Raw genomic sequence first — 11,237 nt, forward strand, 5'->3', positions numbered from 1 at the left:
GGACCCACCGGTACTCAGGGTGAGAAGGGTGGGCCCTGCACGGGAACACACTCTCCGTTCCAACACACTCCACACACTTATGGATATTGACAAACTGGTACTCAGGGTGAGAAGGTGGGCCCTGCAGGGGAACACACTCTCCGTTCCAACACACTCCACACACTGTTGTACACTGACCCACTGCTACTCAGGGTGAGAAGGTGGGCCCTGCACGGGAACACACTCTCCGTTCCAACACACGCCACACACTGTTGTACACTGCCCCACTGGTACTCAGGGTGAGAAGGTGGGCCCTGCACGGGAACACACTCTCCGTTCCAACACACACCACACACTGTTGGACATTGACCCACTGGTACTCAGGGTGAGAAGGTGCGCCCTGCACGGGAACACACTCTCCGTTCCAACACACACCACACACTGTTGGACATTGACCCACTGGTACTCAGGGTGAGAAGGTGGGCCCTGCACGGGAACACACTCTCCGTTCCAACACACTCCACACACTGTTGGACACTGACCCACTGGTATTCAGGGTGAGAATGTGGGGCCCTGCACGGGAACACAATCTCCGTTCCAACACACTCCACACACTGTTGGATATTGACCCACTGGTACTCAGGGTGAGAAGGTGGGCCCTGCACGGGAACACACTCTCCGTTCCAACACACTCCACACACTGTTGGACATTGACCCACTGGTACTCGGGGTGAGAAGGTGGGCCCTGCACGGGAACACACTCTCCGTTCCAACACACTCCACACACTGTTGGATATTGACCCACTGGTACTCAGGGTGAGAAGGTGGGGCCCTGCACGGGAACACACTCTCCGTTCCAACACACTCCACACACTGTTGGACACTGACCCACTGGTACTCAGGGTGTGAAGGTGCGCCCTGCACGGGAACACACTCTCCGTTCCAACACACTCCACACACTGTTGGACACTGACCCACTGGTACTCAGGGTGAGAAGGGTGGGCCCTGCACGGGAACACACTCTCCGTCACAACACACTCCACACACTGTTGGACACTGACCCACTGGTACTCAGGGTGAGAAGGTGGGCCCTGCACGGGAACACACTCTCCGTTCCAACACACTCCACACACTGTTGTACATTGACCCACTGGTACTCAGGGTGAGAAGGTGGGCCCTGCACGGGAACACACTCTCCGTTCCAACACACTCCACACACTGTTGGACATTGACCCACTGGTACTCAGGGTGAGAAGGTGGGCTCTGCACGGGAACACACTCTCCGTTCCAACACACTCCACACACTGTTGGACATTGACCCACTGGTACTCAGGGTGAGAAGGTGGGCCCTGCACGGGAACACACTCTCCGTTCCAACACACTCCACACACTGTTGGACATTGACCCACTGGTACTCAGGGTGAGAAGGTGGGGCCCTGCACGGGAACACACTCTCCGTTCCAACACACTCCACACACTGTTGGACATTGACCCACTGGTACTCAGGGTGAGAAGGATGGGCCCTGCACGGGAACACACTCTCCGTTCCAACACACTCCACACACTGTTGGACATTGACCCACTGGTACTCGGGGTGAGAAGCTGGGCCCTTCACGGGAACACACTCTCAGTTCCAACACACTCCACACACTACTGGACATTGACCCACTGGTACTCTGGGTGAGAAGGTGGGCCCTGCACGGGAACACACTCTCCGTTCCAACTCACTCCACACACTGTTGGACATTGACCCACTGGTACTCAGGGTGAGAAGGGTGGGGCCCTGCACGGGAACACACTCTCTGTTCCAACACACTCCACACACTGTTGGACATTGACCCACCGGTACTCAGGGTGAGAAGGTGGGCCCTGCACGGGAACACACTCTCCGTTCCAACTCACTCCACACACTGTTGGACATTGACCCACCGGTACTCAGGGTGAGAAGGTGGGCCCTGCACGGGAACACATTCTCCGTTCCAACACATTCCACACACTGTTGGACATTGACACACTGGTACTCAGGGTGAGAAGGTGGGCCCTGCAAAGGAACACACTCTCCGTTCCAACACACTCCACACACTGTTGGACATTGACCCACTGGTGCTCAGGGTGAGAAGGTGGGCCCTGCACGGGAACACACTCTCCGTTCCAACACACTCCACACACTGTTGGACACTGACCCACCGGTACACACGGTGAGAAGTTGGGGCCCTGCACGGGAACACACTCTCCGTTCCAACACACTCCACACACTGTTGGACACTGACCCACTGGTACTCAGGGTGAGAAGGTGGGGCCCTGCACGGGAACACACTCTCCGTTCCAACACACTCCACACACTGTTGGACATTGACCCACTGGTACTCATGGTGAGAAGGTGGGGCCCTGCACGGGAACACACTCTCAGTTCCAACACACTCCACACACTGTTGGACACTGACCCACTGGTACTCAGGGTGAGAAGGGTGGGCCCTGCACGGGAACACACTCTCCGTTCCAACACACTCCACACACTGTTGGACATTGACCCACCGGTACTCAGGGTGAGAAGAGTGGGCCCTGCACGGGAACACACTCTCCGTTCCAACACACTCCACTCACTGTTGGACATTGACCCACTGGTACTCAGGGTGAGAAGGTGGGCCCTGCACGGGAACACACTCTCCGTTCCAACACACTCCACACAATGTTGGACATTGACCCACTGGTAGTCAGGGTGAGAAGGGTGGGCCCTGCGAGGGAACACACTCTCCGTTCCAACACACTCCACACACTTATGGATATTGACCCACTGGTACTCAGGGTGAGAAGGTGGGCCCTGCACGGGAACACAATCTCCGTTCCAACACACTCCACACACTGTTGTACACTGACCCACTGGTACTCAGGGTGAGAAGGTGGGCCCTGCACGGGAACACACTCTCCGTTTCAACACACTCCACACACTGTTGGAAACTGAGTCACTGGTACTCAGGGTGAGAAGGTGGGGCCCTGCACGGGAACACACTCTCCGTTCCAACACACTCCACACACTGTTGGACATTGACCCACTGGTACTCAGGGTGAGAAGGTGGGCCCTGCACGGGAACACACTCTCCGTTCCAACACACTCCACACACTGTTGGACACTGACCCACTGGTACTCAGGGTGTGAATGTGGGGCCCTCCACGGGAACACACTCTCCGTTCCAACATATTCCACACACTGTTGGACACTGACCCACTGGTACTCAGGGTGAGAAGGGTGGGCCCTGCACGGGAACACACTCTCCGTTACAACACACTCCACACACTGTTGTACACTGACCCACTGGTACTCAGGGTGAGAATGGTGGGCCCTGCACGGGAACACACTCTCCGTTCCAACATACTCCACACACTGTTGGACACTGACCCACTGGTACTCAGGGTGAGAACGTGGGCCCTGCAAGGGAACACACTCTCCGTTCCAACACACTCCACACACTGTTGGACATTGACCCACTGGTACTCAGGGTGAGAAGGTGGGCCCTGCACGGGAACACACTCTCCGTTCCAACACACTCCACACACTGTTGGACATTGACCCACTGGTACTCGGGGTGAGAACGTGGGCTCTGCATGGGAACACACTCTCCGTTCCAACACACTCCACACACTGTTGGACATTGACCCACCGGTACTCAGGGTGAGAAGGTGGGCCCTGCACGGGAACACACTCTCCGTTCCAACACACTCCACACACTGTTGTACACTGACCCACTGGTACTCAGGGTGAGAAGGTAGGCCCTGCGAGGGAACACACTCTCCGTTCCAACACACTCCACACACTGTTGGGGATTGACCCACTGGTACTCAGGGTGAGAAGGTGGGGCCCTGCACGGGAACACACTCTCCGTTCCAACACACTCCACACACTGTTGGACATTGACCCACTGGTACTCAGGGTGAGACGGGTAGGTCCTGCATGGGAACAGACTCTCCGTTCCAACACATTCCACACTCTGTTGTACATTGACCCACTGGTACTTCGGGTGAGAATGTGGGCCCTGCACGGGAAAACACTCTCCGTTCCAACACACTCCACATACTGTTGGACATTGACCCACTGGCACTCAGGGTGAGAAGGTGGGCCCTGCACGGGAACACAATCTCCGTTCCAACACACTCGACACACTGTTGTACACTGACCCACTGGTACTCAGGGTGAGAAGGTTGGCCCTGCGAGGGAACACACTCTCCGTTCCAACACACTCCACACACTTATGGATATTGACCCACTGGTACTCAGGGTGAGAAAGTGGGCCCTGCACGGGAACACACTCTCCGTTCCAACACACTCCACACACTGTTGTACACTGACCCACTGGTACTCAGGGTGAGAAGGTGGGCCCTGCACTGGAACACACTCTCCGTTCCAACACACTCCACACACTGTTGGACACTGAGTCACTGGTACTCAGGGTGAGAAGGTGGGGCCCTGCGAGGGAACACACTCTCCGTTCCAACACACTCCACACACTGTTGGACATTGACCCACCGGTACTCAGGGTGAGAAGGTGGGGCCCTGTACGGGAACACACTCTCCGTTCCAACACACTCCACACACTGTTGTACACTGACCCACTGGTACTCAGGGTGAGAAGGTGGGCCCTGCACAGGAACAGACTCTCCGTTCCAACACACTCCACACACTGTTGGACATTGACGCACTGGTACTCAGGGTGAGAATGGTGGGCCCTGCACGGGAACACACTCTCCGTTCCAACACACTCCACACACTGTTGGACACTGACCAACTGGTACTCAGGGTGAGAAGGTGGGGCCCTGCACGGGAACACACTCTCCGTTCCAACACACTCCACACTCTGTTGGACATTGACCCACTGGTGCTCAGGGTGAGAAGGGTTGGCCCTGCGAGGGAACACACTCTCCGTTCCAACACACTCCACACACTGTTGTACACTGACCCACTGGTACTCAGGGTGAGAAGGGTGGGCCCTGCACAGGAACACACTCTCCGTTCCAACATACTCCACACACTGTTGGACATTGACCCACCGGTGCTCAGGGTGAGAAGGTGGGCCCTGCACGGGAACACACTCTCCGTTCCAACACACTCCACACACTGTTGGACATTGACCCACTGGTACTCAGGGTGAGAAGGGTGGGCCCTGCACGGGAACAGACTCTCCGTTCCAACACACTCCACACACTGTTGGACACTGACCCACTGGTACTCAGGGTGAGAAGGTGGGGCCCTGCACGGGAACACACTCACCGTTCCAACACACTCCACACACTGTTGGACATTGACCCACCGGTACTCAGGGTGAGAAGGTGGGCCCTGCATGGGAACACACTCTCCGTTCCAACACACTCCACACACTGTTGGAGATTGACCCACTGGTACTCAGGGTGAGAAGGTGGGCCCTGCACGGGAACACACTCTCCGTTCCAACACACTCCACACACTGTTGGACATTGACCCACTGGTACTCAGGGTGAGAAGGGTGGGGCCCTGCACGGGAACACACTCTCTGTTCCAACACACACCACACACTGTTGGACATTGACCCACTGGTATTCAGGGTGAGAAGGTGGGCCCTGCACGGGAACACACTCTCCGTTCCAACACACTCCACACACTGTTGGACATTGACCCACTGGTACTCAGGGTGAGAAGGGTGGGTCCTGCACGGGAACACACTCTCCGTTCCAACACACTCCACACACTGTTGGACATTGACCCACTGGTACTCAGGGTGAGAAGGTGGGCCCTGCACGGGAACACACTCTCCGTCCAGCACACTCCACACACTGTTGGACATTGACCCACTGGTACTCAGGGTGAGAAGGTGGGCCCTGCACGGGAACACACTCTCCGTTCCAACACACTCCACACACTGTTGGACACTGACCCACTGGTATTCAGGGTGAGAAGGGTGGGCCCTGCACGGGAACACACTCTCCGTTCCAACACACTCCACACACTGTTGGACACTGACCCACCGGTACTCAGGGTGAGAAGGGTGCGCCCTGCACGGGAACACACTCTCCGTTCCAACACACTCCACACACTGTTGGACACTGACCCACTGGTACTCAGGGTGAGAAGGGTGGGGCCCTGCACGGGAACAGACTCTCCGGCTCCCAGGATAAATTGATCAAAGTGAGTGTTATTCACGGTTGCCAGCACCAGATCCAAACAGTAAACTGAACCATCAGGACCTGGATTTGGATCTTGCCAGCTTCTGATTGGTGGGCTGGCTGTTGAGATGGAATACCCATCAGATTAGGGTATCCCTGCAGTGAGGCATTCATGGGTAATGAATTAGACGAGGGGATTAAATGTAGTATCTCCAAATTTGCGATGACACTAAGTTGGGTGGCAGTGTGTGCTGCGAGGAGGATTCTATGAGGCTGCAGAGCGACTTGGATAGGTTAGGTGAGTGGGCAAATGCATGGCAGATGAAGTGTAATGTTGATAAATGTGAGGTTATCCACTTTGGTGGTAAAAACAGAGAGACAGAATATTATCTGAATGGTGACAGATTAGGAAAAGGGGAGGTGCAAAGAGACCTGGGTGTCATGGTACATCAGTCATTGAAGGTTGGCATGCAGGTGCAGCAGGCGGTGAATAAAGCAAACCGTATGTTGGCCTTCATTGCGAGGGGATTTGAGTAAAGGGGCAGGGAGGTGTTGCTACAGTTGTACAGGGCCTTGGTGAGGCCACACCTGGAGTATTGTGTGCAGTTTTGGTCTCCTAACTTGAGGAAGGACGTTCTTGCTATTGAGGGAGTGCAGCGAAGGTTCGCCAGACTGATTCCCGGGATGGTGGGACTGACCTATCAAGAAAGAATGGATCAACTGGGCTTGTATTCACTGGAGTTCAGAAGAATGAGAGGGGATCTCATCGAAACGTTTAAAATTCTGACGGGACTGGACAGGTTAGATGCAGGAAGAATGTTCCCAATGTTGGGGAAGTCCAGAACCAGGGGTCACAGTCTAAGGTTAAGGGGTAAGCCATTTAGGACCGAGATGAGGAGAAACTTCTTCACCCAGAGAGTGGTGAACCTGTGGAATTCTCCACCACAAAAAGTTGTTGAGGCCAATTCACTAAATATATTCAAAAAGGAGTTCGATGTAGTCCTTACTACTCGGGGGATCAAGGGGTATGGCGAGAAAGCAGGAATGGGGTACTGAAGTTACATGTTCAGCCATGAACTCATTGAATGGCGGTGCAGGCTAGAAGGGCCGAATGGCCTACTCCTGCACCTATTTTCTATGTTTCTATGTTTCTATGATCACTTTATCATGTCTGTCCTGGTCACTTCAGCTGCCGTTCTCATCCTCCTCGGCTACTTGGTTGGTCACCAGCAGTGTGTGGAGACTGCCCGACTGAAGATCAGCTCCCTTGGAAGCTGTTCCCTCTTAAGCCCCTCTTCATTCTTCAAGTGACGGCATTTTCAAGCCGCCTGGTTGTCTCTCGTGTCTTGTGGGGAGGGAAGTGAATGGATTCTCCTCGTTCCGGGTTGTCTTTGGGTATCAACAAGCTGAGTTCTGGAGTGTGCTAAAAGTTCACACAGCACGGGAGCCGGGGATGGAGGGGAAAAACATTTTCCCAGACACATTGTGCCGATGCATCCCGATAATTAAATCCACATCCCCTATCACCCCCCCACCCCATCCCCCAACCCTCCCCCCTTCAGCCTGTTAATGTTCAGGAGCTGATGTTCCAGCCGAGCATTGCTGGCTCTGTAATACAATTCCCATCCACTGAGTATGGCTCGGCCTAAAGGAAAGGCAAATGAAAGGGCGTCACAGTTAACACAAGATTGAGGACGGTCTCCGTGCGAGCCGGAACGACACAGAAGGGGGAACTCAGGACAACTCACCGAGCGGTTTCAAGTCATTGCCGAATGTTGTCTGCAGGACACACTGGATGGAGCAGCAGGTCTTTCCCTGTCCGTCATTTATGTTTCAAATCACGTTATTTCAACAACTTAAATGTGAAGTTTAACATCTGGAAATAAATGTGCAATGGAAATTAACTAACTTCCTGTGTGTTTCCTGATGTGTGGGGTTAAATAGCTGGTTAGAGATCAGTTAAGTACTTTTGTAGAGCAGTCACTGTTGTAATGTAGGAAACACGGCAGCCAATTTGCACACAGCAAGCTCCCACAAACAGCAATGTGATAATGACCAGATAATGAGGGTGCAGATTTCCTAAAATGCATTCCAGAGAACTTGTTTTAGCCAGTATGCAGCCAGTATGGGGAGGGGTTAAACTAATATGGCAGGGGGATGGGAACCTATGCAGGGAGACAGAGGGAAGTAGAATGGGGGCAGAAGTAAAAGATAGAAAGAAGAAAAGTAAAAGTGGAGGGCAGAGAAACCCAAGGCAAAAATCAAAAAGGGCCACATTACAGCAAAATTCTAAAGGGGCAAAGTGTGTTAAAAAGACAAGTCTGAAGGCTCTGTGCCTAAATGCGAGGAGTATTCGTAATAAGGTGGATTAATTAACTGTGCAGATAGCAGTTAACGGGTATGATGTAATTGGCATCACGGAGACATGGCTCCAGGGTGACCAAGGCTGGGAACTCAACATCCAGGGCTATTCAACTATCAGGAAGGATAGACAGAAAGGAAAAGGAGGTGGGGTGGCGTTGCTGGTTAAAGAGGAAATTAACGCAATAAGTTAGGAAGGACATTAGCTTGGATGATGTGGAATCTGTATGGGTGGAGCTACGGAATACCAAAGGGCAGAAAACGCGAGTGGGAGTTGTGTACAGACCACCAAACAGTAGTAGTGAGATTGGGGACAGCATCAAATAAGAAATTAGGGATGTGTGCAATAAAGGTACAGCAGTTATCATGGGCGATTTTAATCTACATATAGATTGGGCTAACCAAACTGGTAGGAATACGGTGGAGGAGGATTTCCTGGAGTGTATTCGGGATGGTTTTCTTGACCAATATGTCGAGGAACCAACTCAAGGGCTGGCCATCCTAGACTGGGTGATGTGTAATGAGAAAGGACTAATTAGCAATCTTGTTGTGGGGAATAAAGAAATGGCAGACCAGTTGAACAAATACTTTGGTCCTGTCTTTATGAAGGAAGACACAAATAACCTTCCGGAAATACTCGGCGAACGAGGGTCTAGTGAGAAGGAGGAAACTGAAGAAAATCCTTATTAGGCGGGAAATTGTGTTAGGGAAATTGATGGGATTGAAGGCCAATAAATCACCGGGGCCTGATAGTCTGCATCCCAGAGTACTTAAGGAAGTGGCCCTAGAAATAATGGATGCATTAGTAATCATTTTCCATAAGTCTATCGACTCTGGATCAGTTCATATGGACTGGAGAGTAGCTAATGTAACACCACTTTTTAAAAAGCAGGAGAGAGAAAACAGGGAATTATAGACCGGTTAGTTTGACATCAGTAGTGGCGAAAATGTTGGAATCAATTTTTAAATGTGAGGTTATCCACTTTGGTGGTAAAAACAGAGAGATAGACTATTATCTGAATGATGACAGATTAGGAAAAGGGGAGGTGTAACGAGACCTGGGTGTCATGGTACATCAGTCATTGAAGGTTGCATGCAGGTATAGCAGGCGGTTAAGAAAGCAAATGGCATGTTGGCCTTCATAGCGAGGGGATTTGAGTACAGGGGCAGGGAGGTGTTGCTACAGTTGTACAGGGCCCTGGTGAGGCCACACCTGGAGTATTGTGTACAGTTTTGGTCTCCTAACCTGAGGAAGGACATTCTTGCTATTGAGGGAGTGCAGCGAAGGTTCACCAGACTGATTCCCAGGATGGCGGGACTGACCTATCAAGAAAGATTGGATCAACTGGGCTTGTATTCACGGGAGTTCAGAAGAATGAGAGGGGACCTCATAGAAACGTTTAAAATTCTGATGGGTTTAGACAGGTTAGATGCAGGAAGAATGTTCCCAATGTTGGGGAAGTCCAGAACCAGGGGTCACAGTCTAAGGATAAGGGGTAAGCCATTTAGGACCGAGATGAGGAGAAACTTCTTCACCCAGAGAGTGGTGAACCTGTGGAATTCTCTATCCCAGAAAGTAGTTGAGGCCAATTCACTAAATATAATCAAAAGGGAGTTAGATGTAGTCCTTACTACTAGGGGGATCAAGGGGTATGGCGAGAAAGCAGGAATGGGGTACTGAAGTTGCATGTTCAGCCATGAACTCATTGAATGGTGGTGCAGGCTAGAAGGGCCGAATGGCCTACTCCTGCACCTATTTTCTATGTTTCTATGTTTCGATGTAAAGATGAAATAGCAGCACATTTGGAAAGCAGTGACAGGATCGGTCCAAGTCAGCATGGATTTATGAAAGGGAAATCATGTTGACAAATCTTTGGAATTTTTTGAGGATGTAACTAGTAGAGTGGACAAGGGAGAACCTGTAGATGTGTGTATTTGGACTTTCAAAAGGCTTTTGACAAGGTCCCACACAAGAGATTGGTGTGCAAAATCAAAGCACATGGTATTGGGGCAGTGTACTGACGTGGATAGAGAACTGGTTGGCAGACAGGAAGCAGAGAGTCGGGATAAATGGATCCTTTTCAGAATGGCAGGCAGTGACTAGTGGAGTGCCGCAGGGCTCAGTGCTGGGACCCCAGCTATTTACAATATACATTAATGATTTAGATGAAGGAATTGAGTGTAATATCTCCAAGTTTGCAGATGACACTAAGCTGGGTGGCGGTGTAAGCTGTGAGGAGGATGCTAAGAGGCTGCAGGGTGACTTGGACAGGTTAGGTGAATGGGCAAATGCATGGCAGATGCAGTATAATGTGGATAAATGTGAGGTTATTCACTTTGGGGGAAAAACACGAAGGCAGAATATTATCTGAATAGGGGCAGATTTGAAAAGGGGAGGTGCAACGAGACCTGGGTGTCATGGTACATCAGTCATTGAAGGTTGGCATGTAGGTACAGCAGGCGGTGAAGAAGGCAAATAGTATGTTGGCCTTCATAGCTAGGGGTTTTGAGTATAGGAGCAGGGAGGTGTTACTGCAATTGTACAGGGCCTTAGTGAGGCCTCACCTGGAATATTGTGTTCAGTTTTGGTCTCCTAATCGGAGGAAGGATGTTCTTGCTATTGAGGGAGTGCAGCGAAGGTTCACCAGACTGATTCCCGGGATGGCAGGACTGACATATGAGGAGAGACTGGATCAACTGGGCCTTTATTCATTGGAGTTTAGAAGGATGAGAGGGGATCTCATAGAAATGTATAAAATTCTGAC

The sequence above is a fragment of the Pristiophorus japonicus genome, unplaced genomic scaffold (genome assembly GCF_044704955.1).
Source record: "Pristiophorus japonicus isolate sPriJap1 unplaced genomic scaffold, sPriJap1.hap1 HAP1_SCAFFOLD_380, whole genome shotgun sequence".
In the NCBI taxonomy this organism is placed as follows: Eukaryota; Metazoa; Chordata; class Chondrichthyes; family Pristiophoridae; genus Pristiophorus; species Pristiophorus japonicus.